The sequence below is a fragment of the Ranitomeya imitator genome, chromosome 3 (genome assembly GCF_032444005.1).
Source record: "Ranitomeya imitator isolate aRanImi1 chromosome 3, aRanImi1.pri, whole genome shotgun sequence".
Lineage (NCBI taxonomy): Eukaryota > Metazoa > Chordata > Amphibia > Anura > Dendrobatidae > Ranitomeya > Ranitomeya imitator.
Genome location: NC_091284.1, coordinates 684161330 through 684180898, shown reverse-complemented (window position 1 = coordinate 684180898; position 19569 = coordinate 684161330). Strand labels below are relative to the sequence as shown.

General features: G+C 44.1%; 1 long non-coding RNA gene across 1 annotated transcript in view; it reads right to left on the bottom strand.

The window, feature by feature from the left end:
• Positions 1-820: 820 nt before the first annotated feature.
• LOC138672268 (uncharacterized) overlaps positions 821-19569 on the bottom strand; it is a 113777-nt gene continuing 95028 nt past the window's right edge. The window contains exon 3 of the long non-coding RNA XR_011319683.1: positions 821-932. This is a non-coding gene — a long non-coding RNA (uncharacterized lncRNA). The remainder of the gene's footprint in view (positions 933-19569) is intronic.

Below are 19569 nucleotides of genomic sequence, written 5' to 3'. Positions count from 1 at the left end.
GCAAGTGCCACAGCCATGATATAGAAAATGTACAGCATACAACGTAAGTGCATACCTAATTGGCGCCGGAAGAATGGGTGACCAGGTCCAACCCCAACGTGCGTTTCAGAGCGCGATGCTCCTTCATCAGGGGGTAGATGTGATATGCGCGGTGTATGTATATATACACCGCCGACCGGAAGTGTGCCACTCACCTGCGCCACTACAGCAACACCAGAGCCGCGCATAGCATCACCTCCATCCGCCGGAAACACATGGGGCCCCACATGAGCCAGCGCCGGAAAGAGAGAGGGAAAGACCCACACACGGCCCGGCAGAGCGGGAGCATGCGCACAGGCGAGGAAGCTGAGGTCGCCATATTGAGAAAGGGCAAACATAAGGGCAATAACAGGAAGCACAACGAATAATATATATCACAATTCTGAAAACAATACACATATAAATACAACTCCATAACAAATAACATTGCGAACAAAAAAATATATTATATAACGAAAACAGGAACAGAAAAACGAAAATAAAAAAGATAAGATGAAAATAAATATAAAGAAATGGGGAAGAAGAAAATACTACAAAGAATAGAATAAAATACACAAATACACTATAAACTAATATATAATGACAGCAATATACTGTATATAAAGCTGACAAAATACAAAAACCCACAAAAAACAAATACAAAAATGAATGAAACCAATATGACAATATATAACACAACGTCCGCAAAGACCTAAATAAAAGACCTAAATAAAATGTAAATGGAAAAACAGTGCCAAAAAAACAACCCAACAAAATACATATATATCCATATATAGAGAACGATGAAATAGATGACACCGTCGATATTGACTCGCTGAATGGACCATTCCGTAAATAACCGAAATACTCCAATAGGACTCCCATATTCTTCAAGTGTCAGAGATAACCAAGTGCTAAATAACAAAAATAGAGAAAGTAAAACCACAGCTCAAATATAAAACACAATATAAAAACAAAATAAAAAACGCTAATGGGCCATACGTAGCACAAAACAAATCAGTGGGATAACACAGATCATAGGAATGGGGCAAAAGATATATTTTCATTCAACCCATTAGGGTGAATAGTACACAAATTCCAAATCCACCTTGTCTCTAATTGAGCAAGGTGTTTGGATAAACCCCCTCCCCTAATGTCAATATTAAGCAGGTCGATGCCACGCACCCTCAATAGCGTGGCATCACACGAGTGAAACTGCCAAAAATGCCTGGGTATTGTTTTAAGTGTGGTCATATTTTTACACTTACACTCCACCGCCGCCTGTATACCCAACACGTGCTCTCTCACACGAACCTTCAATTGCCTTGTGGTCAGACCGACATAAATAAGACCACATGGGGCATGTGACATAATATATCACGCACTGTGAGGTACATGATATACGTTTTTTTAATTGTAAAACTTTTTGTGCCGTCCAAGTTGGTGAAAGAGGAGCAACGCTCAATATTGGGGCATGCGATGCATTTACCGTATTGCGCACATCCGCCCCCATGTCCAGCATTCTGTCCCCGTGTCCAGCATTCTGCCCCAATGTCCAGCATTCTGTCCCCCTTGTCCAGCATTCTGTCCCCCGTGTCCAGCATTGTCCCCCGTGTCCAGCATGCTGTCCCGTGTCCAGCATGCTGTCCCCCGAGTACAGCATCCTGTCCCCATGTCCAGCATTCTGTCCCCCGTGTCCAGCATTCTATCCCCATCATGTCCAGCATTCTGGCCCCCGTGTCCAGCATTCTGTCCCCCGTGTCCAGCATGCTGTCCTGTGTCCAATATTTTGTCCCCGTGTCCAGCATTTTGCCCCCATGACCAGCATTCTGCCCCAGTGTCCAGAATTCTGTCCCCATGTCCAGCATTCTGCCCACGTAGCATATAACACAGCCCACGTAGTACATAGCACAGCCACGTAGTACATAGCACAGCCACGTAGTACATAGCACAGCCACGTAGTACGTAGCACAGCCACGTAGTATATAGCACAGCCCACATAGTATATAACACAGCCACGTAGCATATAGCACAGCCCACGTAGTATACAGCACAGCCACATAGCATATAACACAGCCCACGTAGTATATAGCACAGCCTACGTAGCATATAACACAGCCCACTTAGTATATAACACAGCCCACGTAGCATATAGCAGCCACGTAGTATATACCACAGACACGTAGTATATACCACAGCCACATAGTATATAGCACAGCCACGTAGTATATAACACAGCCACGTAGTATTTAGCAGTGTGGGCACCATATCCCTGGATCCAGCCCAGGCCTTAGCGATGCTCCCGCCAGCTCCCGTTCCCAGTGATGCTTTACGATAATGACCTGTGATGACGTAGCGGTCTTGCGGGATGCTACGTCATCTGGGGTTATTTCGTAAGGCTTCGCTGGGAGCGGGAGCTGCTGGGAGCATCACGAGGATCGGGAAGGCTGCGGGGCTGCCGGAAGGAGAGAATTGCACGATTTTTTATTTTTTTTAATTATTTTTAACATTATATCTTTTTACTATTGATGCTGCATAGGCAGCATCAATAGTAAAAACTTGGTCACACTTGTCAAAATGGCCCCCCCGTAACGCTAGGGCCCCGGGTGCGCCAGGTGTTGATCCCAGCCCTGTGGTGGGCCCCCCACATCACTGGGCTACTGCCCAGATTGACCTCATTATAATCTGCCACTGATTCTGACTCTTCTGTACAGCTCTATGAAGGGCATATTCTCATTGGGTTTGAAACACGAAATTAGGCAAAGTTCCTGCAATTCATCACTGAGACTGTTGACTTTTATTGTAAAGATCTAAACTATATGAAAAAGGTAATGAATCGTGGGGAACCAGTACTTAAAAGTCTTTTTTTTATAAATCCACATGTGCGGTTGTCATCAAGTATTGGAGATATGCACGCTATAGTCAACAGGTTCCTAAATGTAATTGGTGCCCAAGAAATGAACAAACTGCTAAGTGAGTAAGCACATCAAAGCAGTAATGTTTTATTAAAGGGAGGTGTCAGAATTGATGAGTTTTGGCATCATTGATCACAAAATAAGGATCCAATAACTGGGCAATATCAATACAGTGTGTTGTGCAGGCTGGTAAAATGTCTTCTTATACCCCACAGCAACGCTTCATATGAGAGGCTGATTAGCATTGTTCGCAAAGTCCTCACAGATCAGCGGAGCACCCTGGGAAAAAATACAATAACACAACAGTCAGATCCAAATGTGTTTGAGGCTGTAACTACAGTCAGAAACACCCTCTGTGCAATACTCTCCAGCAAAATTAATATTTGTTTCAGAACGCCATGTCACAAATGGCAGCCTTCTTCACAACTGTTCCAAAAGGCAAAATACGCAACAGCTGTGGCTTTATCCAGCAGAAAAGAATCATCTAGTGCAAAAGAACATGCTAGTAGTAGTACAGCTGGACCTGGTACAGAAGAAAGCCACAGTGTTACCAAATCTGTGCCCGAAACTACAAGAAGGGAAGCTCTGGGTAGACAACAAATTGAAGACACTAATTTTTCCACCAAGAAGCAAGCATCGATGTTTGAAGTTTTTGCTACCATGTCAAGTAAGAGTAATGCAGCAGCTATAGGGAGTATTCCCAGCTAAAAATTAGCCGTCTAAACTGCGTTTCAGGCTGTAACCTAGCAACTGCCTGACGGGGCCTGTGAGACCTTCCAAGCCTGAGAGGCCTAACATCTTGGATAAGGGGCTTATTTCTTCACCCACTCACGCTCCCTGCGAACTTGGACCCCAATAAAGATCCCTCAGGGAGTCCCCACCTGGCTGATTCCAGAGAGCAGGAGACCCACGGCGGACAGCGCCGCCAAAGAAACACTGAGACTAAGCGGCTGATAACAGAGAGCGGGGACTACAGAGCTACGGTACCTCCTCAGACGCAGGAATCACCTCAGTTCCCCTGGCACCGGTATCACATGAACGGCAGGCTTCGGTCCCTTGCGCCTAGCGGTCACAGGAGCCGCTGAAGCGCCGCCAGGGGTTCATCCTGTCTTCCGACGCAGGTCTTCGTCTTCTAGTGGAGATCCCTGGAGATAAACTGCAAGGTCAGTCACACATAACTACATAGATAAATTGAGGCCTCGGATTCAACCGGCGGTCTATGGAGGCCCGAAAATAAGGAAAATAGTCCCCTAAAAATAGGTTTAAAGCACTGTAAGAAAACCTATAAAGGGTGGATAATTTTAAGAGAGTCTTCCCCTCATTGGCCCTGCAAAAATATATAAGTGCGATTTTATTAAATTATAGTCCCACACAATGCAAGTCTATGGGAAGTAGTTCCGGTCGTTTTGCTCAAACACCAGGAACAGACGGACAACCCCAAGACTTAAATCCTCCGCCAGTGCTCTCTAACTGAGACCATGTACAATTCGAGACCTAAGGGGAAGGCTAACCCCACTACCCCAATTAAGTCACAATATGGACTAAAACAGGACAAACCTTTAGGCCGCAGAGAACAAGAGAAGAACAGGGCTAACGCAATTTCCTCTCCTAGGCGTAGGTCAAGATCTCCACTGAGAGATACGCCTCGTTTACTTGAATACGGGTCCAATACTAAACCCTTTGGCAGTAATTCCTCTCCTATTAAAATGGATTCTTCTACTAGTCTGAAGAGAATGACCTAGTAAACAGGATAATGAACAGAATGGATGAAAAGCTAGAGTCTCTTGCAAAGAGAATGAAAACAGAAATGGACTCCAACTTCCAAAAATATTGTGATAAGGTCGACAAGATCGACAAACAATTGTCAAAACATGAGGAGAGGTTAAATAAGCTCGAACATAGATCGTCAATTTCTTTTGACGAATTGGACCGGCTCACCCTAGAGATGAAACACCTACGCTCCAAAATGGCAGATCTTGAAGACAGAAGCCGACGAAACAATCTAAAAATAAGGGGCATTTCTGAAGATGTGACTCAGGAACAGCTGTCGAACCACCTCAAGATTATCTTTAAATCGGCCTTGCCTGACCTTTCAGAGCTGGATCTGACGATTGACAGAGCCCATCAGTTGCCTAAACCTCCTAAGGTTTCTGCAGACCTGCCAAGAGATACTATCCTCAAACTTCATTTTTTCAAAACCAAAGAGATGATACTCGACTACCTAAAAGACAAGAATACCTTTCCAGAGCCATACAAGGAATTAAAGGTCTTCCCCGACTTTTCAAAAGAAACCTTGGAAGGCCGAAGAAAATTCAGGCCCATGACTACAGCTCTTCGTGATAAAGGAATTAACTACAAATGGGGCTTTCCGTTGAAACTGTTAATTTCATACCGGGGAAGAACCATACCAATCTTCACCATTGAAGACGGACTGAACTTCGTTAGATCGCTGAGTAGAGAATAACCAGACAATGGTTGAAAGGAAACATGTTCTCAGCCATCCCTTAGTGGCAGGGGCCTTCGTCCCAATCGCTATTGAGATTTTTCCCTTATTCCCGCTCACTCTTAATAACCCCATTCTTCTTTTTCAGGTAGTTCTGAGGACCTACTAGTGTAGACTTGGTGGATAGTCACTGTTGATTATTGCGTTTAGTGCAATTTTATCTTTCAGGTCCTAACCAAGGGTACGCCGAGATTGCGGATCGTTAAAAGAAAGTTCTACTACGGTACATAAGTTGTTGCTATATTTTGTTCTTCTGTGTAATTTTCTTTTTCAGATTTTAGAAATCCTAAGGTTTAAAATGCTACTCCCTAATACAGCGAAGCGGTTAAAATGACCATAAGGATTCTTTCCTACAACATTAGAGGGCTGAACAGTCCCCAAAAGAGGCACACTATATGGAGAGAGTTACTCAAATCCCAGGCGGACATCGCCTGTATTCAGGAGACGAAGTTTTTGACAGGAAACCACCCCTACTTTAAACATCGAGGCTTTCCTCACATTTTTGAAGCATGCAATTCCAGTAAAATAGCTGGGGTGATCACTTTGGTCAAAAATACCGTACCCTTTGAGGTCCTTGAGGAGTTTGGTGATGCCAAAGGCAGATTCCATATTCTGATCTGTGTCATCAATGGTCAAACATGTACTCTGGTGAATGTGCATGCACCAAATAGAAATCAGGTTAGATTCCTGACAAAATTGTTAAAGAGAGTTACTGAGGTAAAAAAAAGGGACTCTCATACTTTTGGGAGATTTCAACATCACACCAGACAGGACCCTGGACTCTTCCTCTGACTCTAGACCAGCCTCAGATAACCTGAATTGGTGGCTAGATAGAAACAAACTTTATGATACTTTTAGATGTCTGAATTTCTCATCTAAGGAATTCACTCATTTCTCTACAGCCCACCAATCGGCTTCTAGGATAGACTTGATCCTAACACACATTCTCTCTATTGAGAAGTTCAAGAAGGTTCACATTGGAGATAGAACGATATCCGATCATTCCCCAGTTATTGGCGAGATTCTTTTTGGTCCGTCACTAAAAACATAAGGATGTGGAAATGCAACTCCACTATTACCCATGACCCCATTCATATGGCTACGATAATAATAATAATAATAATTTTATTTATATAGCGCCAACATATTCTGCAGCGCTTTACAAATTATAGAAGGGACTTGTACAGACAATAGACATTACAGCATAACAGAAATCACAGTTCAAAATAGATACCAAGAGGAATGATGGCCCTGCTCGCAAGCTTACAAACTATGAGGAAAAGGGGAGACACGAGAGGTGGATGGTAACAATTGCTTTAGTTATTCGGACCAGCCATAGTGTAAGGCTCGGGTGTTCATGTAAAGCTGCATGAACCAGTTAACTGCCTAAGTATGTAACAGTACAGACACAGAGGGCTATTAACTGCATAAAGTGTATGAGAACATGATACGAGGAACTTTTTTTTTAAATTTTTTATGATAGGCCACACAGGGATCATTAGGTTAACGTGTTGAGGCGGTAGGCCACGATTAGGTAGGCTGCGATTCAAAAAGCTATTGATAACTATTTTGTCGCAAATATCCCAGAATCCACCAATCCATCCGTTAACTGGTGTGCCCACAATGCCGTTATCAGGGGCATCATAATGAGTATATCTTCCAAAATCAAAAAAGAAAATAGGGAAAAAATACGCAAATTGCAAAAATCTATAGGTGAGTTGGAAAAGACTCTACTAGGCCTTTCTTCTCCCTCCCCTAAGAAACTGTCTGATTTAACATGTTTAAGGCAGGAACTAAGATCCTCGCTTTACTCACCATATGAAGCAGCTCTTAATTCCTCAAAATACAAGTTCTATTCATCATTAAATAAACCTACCCGATATATGGCAAACAGGATCAAAAAACTAAGAACTCAAAACAAAATTAATAGAATCTCTTCTATGGAGGGCAATGTCACGTTATCCCACCCTCAAGACATAGCCAATGAATTCTCCAAATATTATACTAAACTATGCAACCTAAACTTAGATCCATCTTCACCTCCCCCAAACGAACTCAACATGAAGACATATCTTGCAAACATTGAGCTGCCATCCCTAACGAATGATGACTTAGACTCACTGTCAGCGCCTTTTTCCATTTGGAAAAAGTTTATCTCCGCGTCTCGTGAAGCTTTTCAACTATGCTTCAACGACAGGAACTTTCCCACCAGAGATGTTGGAGGCCTCTATCATACTAATTCCAAAACAATCAGGAGATCCCATGTCTCCAAGTAGCTACAGACCAATATCCCTTTTAAACACAGATATAAAAATATTTTCAAAAATACTGGCCAATAGGCTGAGTTACATTTTACCCAACTTAATAGCCAATGACCAAATGGGATTCGTTAAGGGCAGACAACCAGCCGATGCTACAGGGAGAATACTAGACTCCATCAAACTCACCAACTCAACCAGGACCCCAACAGTTTTTATATCACTAGACGCTGAGAAGGCATTCGACCGTATTGATTGGTGCTTTCTCAGGCCTTAATCAAATTTGGATTTAACAGTAACCTCATTACCACATTTATGACATTATACAAAGGCCCTACAGCTAGAATCACCTGCAATAACCATGTTTCGGATGCATTTGTCATTAACAACGGTACGAGACAGGGATGTCCCCTTTCACCATTACTCTTTAACTTAGCATTGGAACCTTTAGTGGAACACATAAGACAAAACCCCAAAATAACTGGTCTACGCACTAATAGACGCCAGCATAAGCTTAGTTTATTTGCAGACGACATAATTCTGACCCTCACGAATCCTGTAGCTTCTACTTTGGAGACCCTCAACGAGTTAGAGATATTTGCAGTCCTTTCAAATTTTAAAATTAATAATTTAAAATCCAACATCTTGCCCATTCATGTTAACCCAGAAGAAATTTGTTGTTTAAAAACTTCTACTTCATTTAATTGGTGTAGAGAGGAATTTCTATACCTTGGCGTTATAATCAACAAAAACTTAGATAAGACCGCCATATCAAACATGAAAAAACGGACAGACTTGGTTCTTAAAGATAGTATCATTTTCAGAGATAGAGACTTGACCTGGTGGGGGAGAAACTTGGCGATTAAACTATTTACACTTCCCAAAATCTTATATATTCTTAGGTGTATTCCATTTCCCATCTCCACGGCATACCTGACGGCCATTCAATCTCAATTGAATAATGTTGTCTGGAATAACAAAAAACCCAGAACTGATACTAGATCATTGTTCAAAATGAAAACGCATGGTGGAATAAGCCTTCCTAATATTCATGCCCACTATTGTACACTATTACTCAAACAGAGTACATCAGAGTACAGAATGCTCCCGCATGGTACGACATGGAGATAGAAATTAATAAGGGCAAACACCCTAAATCTCTGGTTTTTAAAGCTATATCTAGTCTGACACCAAACACTTCAACGCACCCAATATTCCAAGCAATCTCCTTGGCTTGGTCCAGGATCTCCAGAATAGATGGTCATAGCCAGAAATTGTCTATGCTACATAAACTGCCTCTAACTTTTATCTACTCATCTTTAGACCAAACTATACCCTCCCATTGGCAGATTTTAAAATTCACACACTGGGTGATATTTCAGATGGACCCAATCACCTGAATTTCAGCACTCTAAAAAACAAATTCAAGGTACCATCATCTTCCATCCATGATTACATGTTAAGTTGTTTCTAGATATCAAACTGAGATTCTCAGAGGCATCTCTAAAAATATTGGTCAATCCAAATCACCGAATTTTCTGGAGTCACAAGTTTGTCTACTATAGCTTTAACAAAGACATGTCTTTTGTCAAAAGCGCTTTCATGCTAGCTTGGGAGAAATCCCTCAATCACACCGCTTCTACAGACGACTGGGAAGAGGCGTTCTCGAAGTCTTACCATTCCACAATATCTATGTCTCTTCTGGAGTTGGTTGGCACACATAAACACTTCTAATTCTCCACTTTGTTGGAGAGAATGTGGCCACGAAGGAGATTTATTGCACATTTTCTGGAATTGTCCCATTGTTGTTGATTTTTGGTCAGAAATCTCTGCAATAATCACCAAACTTTTAGGTTCCACATTTACCCTCACACCCCAATTAGCTTTACTTTCTTTAGAAACGCCTAGATAGTTCTCTGCAATATATTATCTTACAGATATGTATGGTCGCCAAGAATTCCATCGCCTACCATTGGAAAAGCCGCACTCTACCCAGCTCTGGCACCATTATCAAATTTATGACACAGCACAGAGCACTTGAGCTTAAGTTCGCTCTGTCCAATAATGGATTTGATAAGTTCTATCGGAAATGGTACCAATGGGATCAACTTCTCACGCTTTGATCACTTATTCTCTTGCCTCTATAACCTTCTATAACCGATCGCTCTTTATCAAGGCCTTAAATATGTCTTATTATTGCACTTTTTGTTTTTGATAGTACATTACAGTTGTTGACCACAATGTTGTTTTCCAAGGGCTGCATCCCTTGCTTTATTCAGGCTAAACTGTTGCCAATTTGCAACTCTATGTTATTGTTATGTTTTGTTCTGTTATGTCTACTTCCCTCGCCTTCCCAATAGTCCCTTGGCCCATTTCATATTTCCTCCCCCCCCCCTCCATTACTACTCGTCCTCCCCCTCTTTTCCCTTGTCAAAACAAATAAAAATATTGGAAAAAGAAAACTTATGTTTTGCACAGTTTAATTTTATTCATAATTTGCACATTATAAATGTGAGGTACCTGTTAAACATTTGCAGCTATTTATTTCAGTTCTTGTATTTAAAGTCTTTGTCATGTAAAAAAAAATATATATAATGCTATGATCTTATTTAATTTTTTGCCACATGTCAGTGGCTCTGTTGGAGTTTCTGTATGAAGTCCTGAAAAAAGGTTTTAGGGCAATTGCTTTTAATGAGGCAGTCTCTTTGTGCTCTGTCTGACCTCCCATTTGGTGGTATTGATATTTTTGAGGTGGGCGCAAAAGTACAGTTAACCATGCTTTTGTACATGTCTCAGAAAGGTGGAAACTGGCAAAAATGAGGTCAGACAAGGTTGTGATAAAAGCCTTTTAAGGCTTCAGACAGAAGGTCCTGATGGAGCAACTGACGTTTGCCGAAAACACAATGTGAATAGAGCCGAAGGGTAGGTTCACATTGCACTGTTGCTGTCCGTTACAATGAAACGTTAACGTTTTTTTGTTAGCTCAAAAACGTATGCGCTACATGGAGATAGACAGATAAAAGGATAGATAGAATAGCTGCATCGATCCTACCAGAGTCCCCGCTCTGACTCTGCTGCTTCCTGGTTGTTAGGTGAATATTCATGAGCTTAATGAGCGGCAGTGGAAGCAGGAGAGAGCGGGGACACTGGTAATGCTATTCTCACTTCTATCTATCTTTCTATCCTATCATCTATAGCAAGCGCAATATAACGCAATGCTGCAGATTTGTACAAATCTGTAGAATGACGTTATATTGCATTTGTTTGCTAAACGGACATAAAAACACTGCAGTCAGCTTTTTCCTGTGCATTTCAACAAAAACATACTTGCAAACGTATGTCTATTTTGGCATGCGTTTGTTGAATGCAAGCATATGGAGGCGTTAATGTCTCTGTTACATTGCGTTTTTGCTGCTGTGATACGGATGTTAAACGGACAGCAAAAATGCAATGTGAACCTACCCTTAAAGTGACAGGTATTATCTCCTTTAAGAACAAAAATAGCACAAATAATAATGTGATCTTGGTTAATTGGGGTTATCCATCCAGAACATTTGTGTTTTTTTTCTCAAAGGGCTAAGACTTCACAGGCAAGTAGTTTTAACTACCTGCCTGTTCTGTCCGGTGCTGATTTGTAGCCACAGACGCTCCTGCCAGTCATTCTGCTTAATTTGACCTCACTGTTGAGAGAGGTGAGGGTAATTCTTCTCATGATTTCAGCAGATATGCAGAACAATAATTCAACTTTTCTCTAATTCCTCCCATTAACCAAAAGCACAATATTTTTAAAGATATTTTATCTAATAGAGTGGATCTGTTATGTATTGTGCAGCTTTTACATTCTAATTTAAAAGAAATATTATTACCACGTTTGCATTAATACTTTAATTCGTTACTTGTAAATAAATTTTTTTCTGTTTATAATTATTGTTTATGAAACAGTGTGATCACACTAAATGGGTGTGGTTGGGGCATGTGTATGGGTGTGACTAGTTGTGAAATGGGTGTGATCAGGGGTGTGGCCTAAAATTTGCTGCGGCGCGCCGCAAACTTTGTCTTTCTTTCTCTACTTCAAAAGTTGGGAGGTATGCTACTACATATTGGGATAGGATCTTAGAAATGGGAATACCCTCTTAAGTACTTCAGGAGATTGGCTAATTTGAAGGTGTGCAATGATTGCTTAACAAACTGTCGTCATTCTTGTTATCAGAACTCTTTTGTACACTGTCATTTTGTTCATGTAGCCAATTTTCTTTGTGGGTAATTTCCCATGTTCCCAATTTTCCCTGTGTGAATACAGCTTTAGCTCTCTTAAATAAACTGTTTTAATAAGCTGTCATTTTGTCCATGTGGGCAGTTTTCCTGTGGGCATTCTTTTCTATGGGCTTTTTTTCTGTGGGCATTTTTTTGGGGGGGGCATTTCTCCAGTCACCACGTTCATTAGATAGACCACTTTTAGACGAGGGAAGCATGAGCTCTGCAGCCCATTAGCAGCCACTGATAGGCTGCAGCGCTCATGCAACAGTAATGTCTCGTGTGTCCTGGCAGACAGTGCTGATATTGCTGGAATGGTGCGGTCCATGAGATGATTATAATTTGATTTATTTTTAATGGTGCACAGTAACATTTAAGATGAGGTTGTTGAAGTAGTAGACAACTTGTTATGTGCTGCAATCATTAGCAAACGCAGAATGTAAGTGGTTACCAGAGTGCCCTAAGACATGTGGTCATGGGTGAAGATGGTAACGTTTAGTCTAACAGTGACCATATGGCAGGGTCTATTAGGATACCAGTTTTTCCCTTCAAGTCCATGAAAGGCAGAGATGGGATTAAGTCTTTAAACATTAAGAAAAAGCAAGAAGAGGAGATTATAGAAAGTGAGGATACTGGTAAGAATAAGGAGATACTATCCTTTAACTCGATTTCAGAACTTTGTTTCCTACAAAACTAAAAGTATTTGAGGCTAAAAAATATAAATCATGCACTGTCAAATGAAAAGAAAAGGATCAAAAGAAAAAGCTAGTCTTGTACACCTCTGACAAGTTATTTTTTTCTTATTTAACCTGCTGTGTCTTTAGAGAAAATTGATGATGTTGTAGATCAAAATCAATATAGCAGCAACTTGATGCTGGCTAACCGAGAAGACACTGCTAGCAGCGTTGCACTCTGCAATTACCCCACCAACACCCAGTTTTCCAGAACAGACTCATGGAAAGCCAAAAAGATCATTTTTGCATTATCAGTGATGATGAGATATCTGAATCACGTGATCCTAATAGAAGCTTAGGCTCTCCTACCAATCCCACTGGCCACTTTGAGGAGCTTGACACCAATCTGGGTGACGGGTCCCAGTAGCTCCAGCATATTTAAACTAAACATCAAAGAGCCTTGCCTTACTGATCCATTTCTTTTTCAAAATCAGAATCTTATGACTGATATAATTAGAGTTTTTCTGGAACATGGGCCATGTCAGGCAGGCTTGAATGATCGCTACAAGAATATTCCCTATGAATCAGAAAAAAGAAGATTCAGTTTTTCGTGGTACAGTTGCAAAGTGGGAAACTCATGCACAGTTTAATGACAATTGTTAATTTACTCTCCTAAAACAAAGCAACTATATTGTTTCTGCTGCTGGCTATTTGGTAAGAGAGATGAAAAGATTAGAGTCTGGGCACATCCATGCAAAAGCTTCTCTAACGTCAGAAAAGGCCTTAAAAAATAGAACAACATGAGAGGTCTAATATTCACAGAGAAGAAGAAAAAACTTTGTTTATAACTAAATACGGAATCAGTCAGAAGAGCACAAGAACAACAGAGCTCATAAAAGGTGAAAGAGAGGAGATAGAAATAGAAAAAAAATGTTTTAAGCAAGACAGGATCCTGCATTTTGGGGTCACAGAGAATATGGGTGACCCAGATGTCAATGAAGGCAATTTCTTGGAGCTGCTTAAATTACTAGAACAGGATGACACAATACTTGAACATCATTTGAAGAAACTGGCTGATCGCGTTAAGTATCTGAGTTCAGAATAGCAAAATGAGCTGATTTCTGCATTCACAAGTAAAACTATGTGGACCATCGCTTAGCATGTAAAAACAGCACAGGTATTTCCAGTCATTGTGGATTCCACAATTGATATCAAAAGAACTGACCAATTCTCCTTATCATTAAGATATCTAGCATAGGGGGCGTGGCCTAGGCAGCAATGGAGTAGGGTGTGTTGCCTGTGAGCTCCAAGAGTGCAGCCTCCTAAATCGACTGGAATCGACCAAAATAACTCATTTTTCTCACAATATTGCGCTGGTTACCGTTTCTACACGGCACCAGGACCTTTTTGAGACCAAGATTTGGACACTTTTATTACCACCATCTGGCGAAACTCTACTCAGGCTGCATGGTCTGGGCCTAGCAGTAGGCCTCAAATAACTGTCGCCCTTATACCTAGGCTCATAACCATCCAACCTCCATCTGAGGGTATCTACCCACTTTGCACAGTGGTTATCTGTGCGGACACTCTCTCCTCTGTGGTGGGGCTGAGAGCTACAAGAGCGGTGGCCTGATCTGAAGAGTGGGCCTGCAAGTGCCGCGGGCTGTGTGACGCAGCCTGTGACACCCCTGCACCATATCCCCGCCGACACCCGGACCCAGAGGCGGTAAGCGCTGCGGTGAGCGACCCCTCCTCTACTAACAGCCTGAGGCGGCGAGCGGCAAGCAGGGAGCCTCCCCGTCCCCGCCGCAGCCCAGCGTGGTCAAGCATAAATACAAATACATTGGCCTGCACTCTATATTAGGTCGGGGTGCTGGTGCGACAGACCATGAGGTCTAATACCAGTAATATACCAAATCCACCGCACTCCCTAAGTGGAATATCTTATGCAGAAATGTAGATTTTTGAAAAATGCTAATTTATTTAAGTATAGATAGAATCAATCAAGTGTGTCAGATCAAACATAAAGCAATTTACACAAAATGTACATGCGACTCAGAATAGTTGACGTTTCGACCCTCCTGCGCGACCTTAGGCTAAAACCCGGGAGGGTCGAAACGTCAACTATTCTGAGTCGCATGTACATTTTGTGAAAATTGCTTTATGTTTGATCCAATACACTTGATTGATTCTATCTATCCGGAGTAGAGGACACACCAGGAGTCCCCCTACGCCGGAGGTGAGAGGTCCCGGGACCAGCACTCGGCAAGCAGCAAGCATCCAGCAGCGGCACGGCTGCAGCAACGTGCCTGTAACTGGGGCTGTTAACCCCGGCGCTTCCACGCACTATTTCCTGCTCCTTTACAGCTACCGGCCGGACGGGCCCCCTTCCTACAGGGGTGAGTGAGCTCCTAGGAAGACCGGTGAGTCTTATTGACACCGCTGTAAGTGGTAGTAGCGACGGCTTATACACCAGAGGAGCCGGTAATTAGGCACCAATAAACCCGGGGCCTGTGATTCATAAAGCCCTGTTGCCTCTTAGGAACGCTATTCCTCACAGCAACTGCGCGGCTACAGCAACGTGACTGGGGCTGATAACCCTGAGCAGTGTGACAATAGCTCTCAGCCGCCGCTGCTAACCTCGGCATATATCCCTTCTCACAACCTTCAGTGAACTGAGACAGGGGACTAAATTTTATTAACCCCTTGCATTCTCCTACGGTCCCTATATTAACACTGCAGGGTGGCTAATCTACTGCAATATGGTGCATGATCTGCTGAACTTCACCCTTTCTGTTCACTTAAAGGAGACACGCTTTAACGTGAAAACACATCTGTGGGGATTTCTACCTACTAATTAACTCAATTAACCCGTTTGTTACGTGGGGCCACTTTAGTGGGAAATCTAACAACCAGTCTTTGACGTGGAACCACATCTGTGGGGGTCTCTGACAACCAGTGCTAGACACGGGGCCCTTTGTGGGGAAATCTACCAACCAGTCTTTGACGTGGGACCACATCTGTGGGGATCTCTGACAACCAGTGCTAGACACGGGGCCCTTTGTGGGGAAATCTACCAACCAGTCTTTGACGTGGGACCACATCTGTGGGGAACTCTGATAACCAGTCCTTGACGCAGGCCCACGTTTGTGGGAAATCCACCAACCAGTCTTTGACGTGGGACCACTCCTGTGGGAATTTTTGTTAACCAGTTCTTGACCTGGGTCCACCTCAGTGGGAACTCTTTATATTTGGTGATACTTCAGATTCTGGGTACTACACAGGAGAGAGAAAACCCTCTTCTTATCACTTCTATACCCCTCTACCCATATACACTATTGTTAGGGGTCGAGTTCCCGCTTCTGCACAGGGGGAATCTCGGGCCGCTTCTGCTGCGGTCTCCCATTCCTCTCCTGCCGCAGGTAAACCTGCTCAGCAGAGACGACGGTCCTTGCGTCTGGCTCAGTCTCACTCTGTGCTTAGGCTTGCTGTTGCTTCTCCAGCTTTTGCCATTAAAGCCAGTGCTGGGCAGCAGCGACTGGACGCTTTTGAGACTAAGTCCTGCTTTTTCCCTTCTGAGCATGCCCAGGGTGAGATCTCCCGTTGGAGATCGAGGGTCACATGCTCAGATGCTGCAGTGGTTCCCATTGGTCCTCCTGGCAGGTCCTGAAAGTACTGCAGCTATATAAGCTTCGCATGACCGCACGGCCATGCGCTAGTGTACAATTGTATACGTGTGTTTGTTGTGAGTGAAAGTCGTTCATTAAATACCCCTACCCTATTGTATGACTGTTCGCGTATGGTGTATGGCTGCTATCTAGCGCCCGACTAACCACTCAACGTGTCACACACGTATCAGCGTCTATTGCTGTGCGGCGCCACGCGCCAGTAGTGCGCCTCCTGACCCACGTCTGTGTTCTTAGCGGTGTCTGCCAGCTCGGCACAGATCGCACTTCGGTGCTCTAATTATTACTGTTACCTAACACACCCAGTTGCGGTGTTGAGTGCTAGTAGTCTGATCGGACTTCAATCCTGAGTCTTGCGGTTGAGTTCGCTGACTCCTTGCTTGCACTCCTAGGTGCGGTATTGCGGACCAGTGGCTTAACTGGGTTCGCTTCCACCGCCATATTACGTTGCCATTTACTAGCAGCAGGTTTTCACCTGCACGGTGGACCCCGGACTGCGAACGCATCTATTAATATTACATCTTATTCTAGGTGCGTTCCGCCAGTCCTAACAGAACCCTAGCGCCAGGGTCTGGCTAGTAAATGGCGGACGATCAGCGTTTACAGCGGTACATCCAGCAGCTGGAGGGAAGGTTGGCGGCTCTAGAGCGTTCAACCTCAGCTGTGGATGTCACTGCTGTTGCTGTTCAGGCTGCAAGTGTAGCCGCAGCCAGTTTGTCCGCTGCCACCCCTGCTCCGACTTTATACCGTCTCCCGCTTCCTGACAAGTTTGCTGGCGACAGTAAACAATGTCGCGGATTCGTGAGCCAGTGCTCCATACACCTTGAGCTCCTGGCGTCACGTTTCCCTACGGAACGGGCGAAAGTGGGATTTATTCTATCACTCTTGTCGGGCAGGGCGTTGGAGTGGGCAACGCCACTTTGGGAGCGAGATGATCGTGTGGTACAGAGTGCTCCTCTCTTCCTGGACACTCTGAATCAGGTCTTTTTAGGACCTCGTGTTACCCACGATACCGCGCTCCAGTTGTTGTCTATTACTCAGGGCTCGTCCGTGGTCAGCCAGTTTGCCATCCAGTTCCGGACTCTAGCTTCTGAGTTAGAGTGGCCAGACAAAGTTCTTATTCCGGTGTTCTGGAGGGGACTGGCAGACCATGTGATGGACGCCTTGGCCACCAGGGAGATACCCGCCACACTGGAGGAACTTATTTCTGTATCTACCCGCATCGACCTCCGTTTTCACGAGCGGAGGTTAGAGCGGACCCAGTGTAGGCAGAGGTTTCGGCTGGCTCCCACCTTCGCCAGACCTCTTGAATCTCCTGTCTTGGCGTCCGACTCCCATGAGGCCATGGAGGTTTCTCGAGCGGGACCTAAGTCTCAGGCCGCTCGAGTACCCGTGGTTTGTAAAAACTGTCATCAACTAGGACACTACGCCAATAAATGTCCGCGGCGGTCGGGAAACGATCGCGTCTAGTAACCATTGGGGGAGGTTCACTAGACACAGCTGCATTTTCCTCCAAACTGTCATTTCAAGGGACAATCCTGTTAGGCTCCTCCACTCTAACAGTCAAGCTTTGTGTGGATTCAGGAGCAGAGGGAAACTTCATGTCCTCTGCTTCTGCTCTGCGCCACGCTATACCACTAGTCATGCTCGCCAAACCTGTAACAGTTAGAGTTGTGAATGGGGCGACACTTCCACTGCAAATCACACACCAGACAGTTCCATTCTCGCTGTCCATGTCCCCTTCCCACCAGGAGATTATTTCCCTTCTTGTTCTTCCCGAGGGAATGGATGAGATTTTGCTGGGAATACCCTGGCTCCGTTTCCACTCCCCACATATTGAGTGGTCCTCAGGGAGAATATTGGGTTGGAGTAAGTCTTGTATGGGCAGGTGTGTGAGTGAGTGTGTACAGGTTTCTACTACCAAGGTACCCGCAGACCTTTCTTCTCTTCCCAAGTGCTATTGGTGCTATGCTGACGTATTCTCTAAAAAGGCTGCTGAGACTCTACCGCCTCATCGCCCCTACGACTGTCCTATTGACCTCTTGCCAGGAGCTGAACCTCCTCGGGGAAGGGTATATCTCTCTCACTCTCCCAGAGACGGAGGCTATGTCTCAATACATTAAGGAGAATTTGGCAAGAGGGTTCATTAGGAAGTCAGTGTCTCCTGCAGGGGCGGGATTCTTATTCGTACAGAAGAAGAACGGGGAATTACGTCCTTGCATCGATTACAGGGGTCTTAATGCTATTACCATTAAAAATAAGTACCCGTTGCCCCTGATATCTGAGCTCTTTGACAGGCTAAGGGGAGCAAAGGTTTTCACCAAACTAGATCTGCGGGGTGCCTACAACCTGATTCACATCCGTGAGGGGGACGAATGGAAAATGGCTTTTAATACCAGGGATGGTCACTATGAGTATCTGGTGATGCCCTTCGGGCTCTGTAATGCCCCAGCCGTTTTTCAGGACTTTGTCAACGATATCTTCCGGGATATGCTTTCCACCTCGGTTGTAGTCTATCTGGATGATATCCTCATCTTCTCTCCAGATATTGACTCCCACCAGAGAGATGTTGGCAGAGTCTTCGAACTCCTACGGGCGAATTCCCTTTATGCTAAGTTGGAGAAGTGTGTGTTTGAGCAGGAGTCCTTACCTTTCCTGGGCTATATCATCTCGGCCCAGGGATTGGCTATGGATCCTGCCAAACTACAGGCTGTGATGGACTGGCAGGAACCCCATTCTCTTAAAGCGGTGCAGCGCTTTATGGGGTTCATAAATTACTATCGCCAGTTCATCCCCCACTTCTCAACTTTGGTAGCTCCCTTGGTATCCCTCACCAAGAAGGGAGCGAATCCCAAATTGTGGTCGGAAGAGGTCTCCAAGGCCTTCACTTCTATAAAGTCCCATTTTGTTGGCGCTCCCATCTTACATCGTCCCGATGTGGATAAGCCATTCCTTATGGAGGTGGATGCCTCATCCGTTGGTGCTGGAGCAGTCCTCTATCAAAAGGATGCTCAAGGTCGGAAGCATCCATGCTTCTTCTTCTCAAAGACCTTCACACCAGCGGAGAGAAATTACTCCATCGAGGACAGGGAGTTGCTAGCAATGAAGTTGGCCTTTTCAGAGTGGAGACATCTTTTGGAAGGTGCTCGGTTTCCCTTCCAAGTCTTCACGGACCACAAAAATTTGGTCTATTTGCGTACAGTCCAGCGGCTGAATTCTCGTCAGGCTAGATGGTCCTTGTTTTTCTCCCGGTTCCACTTC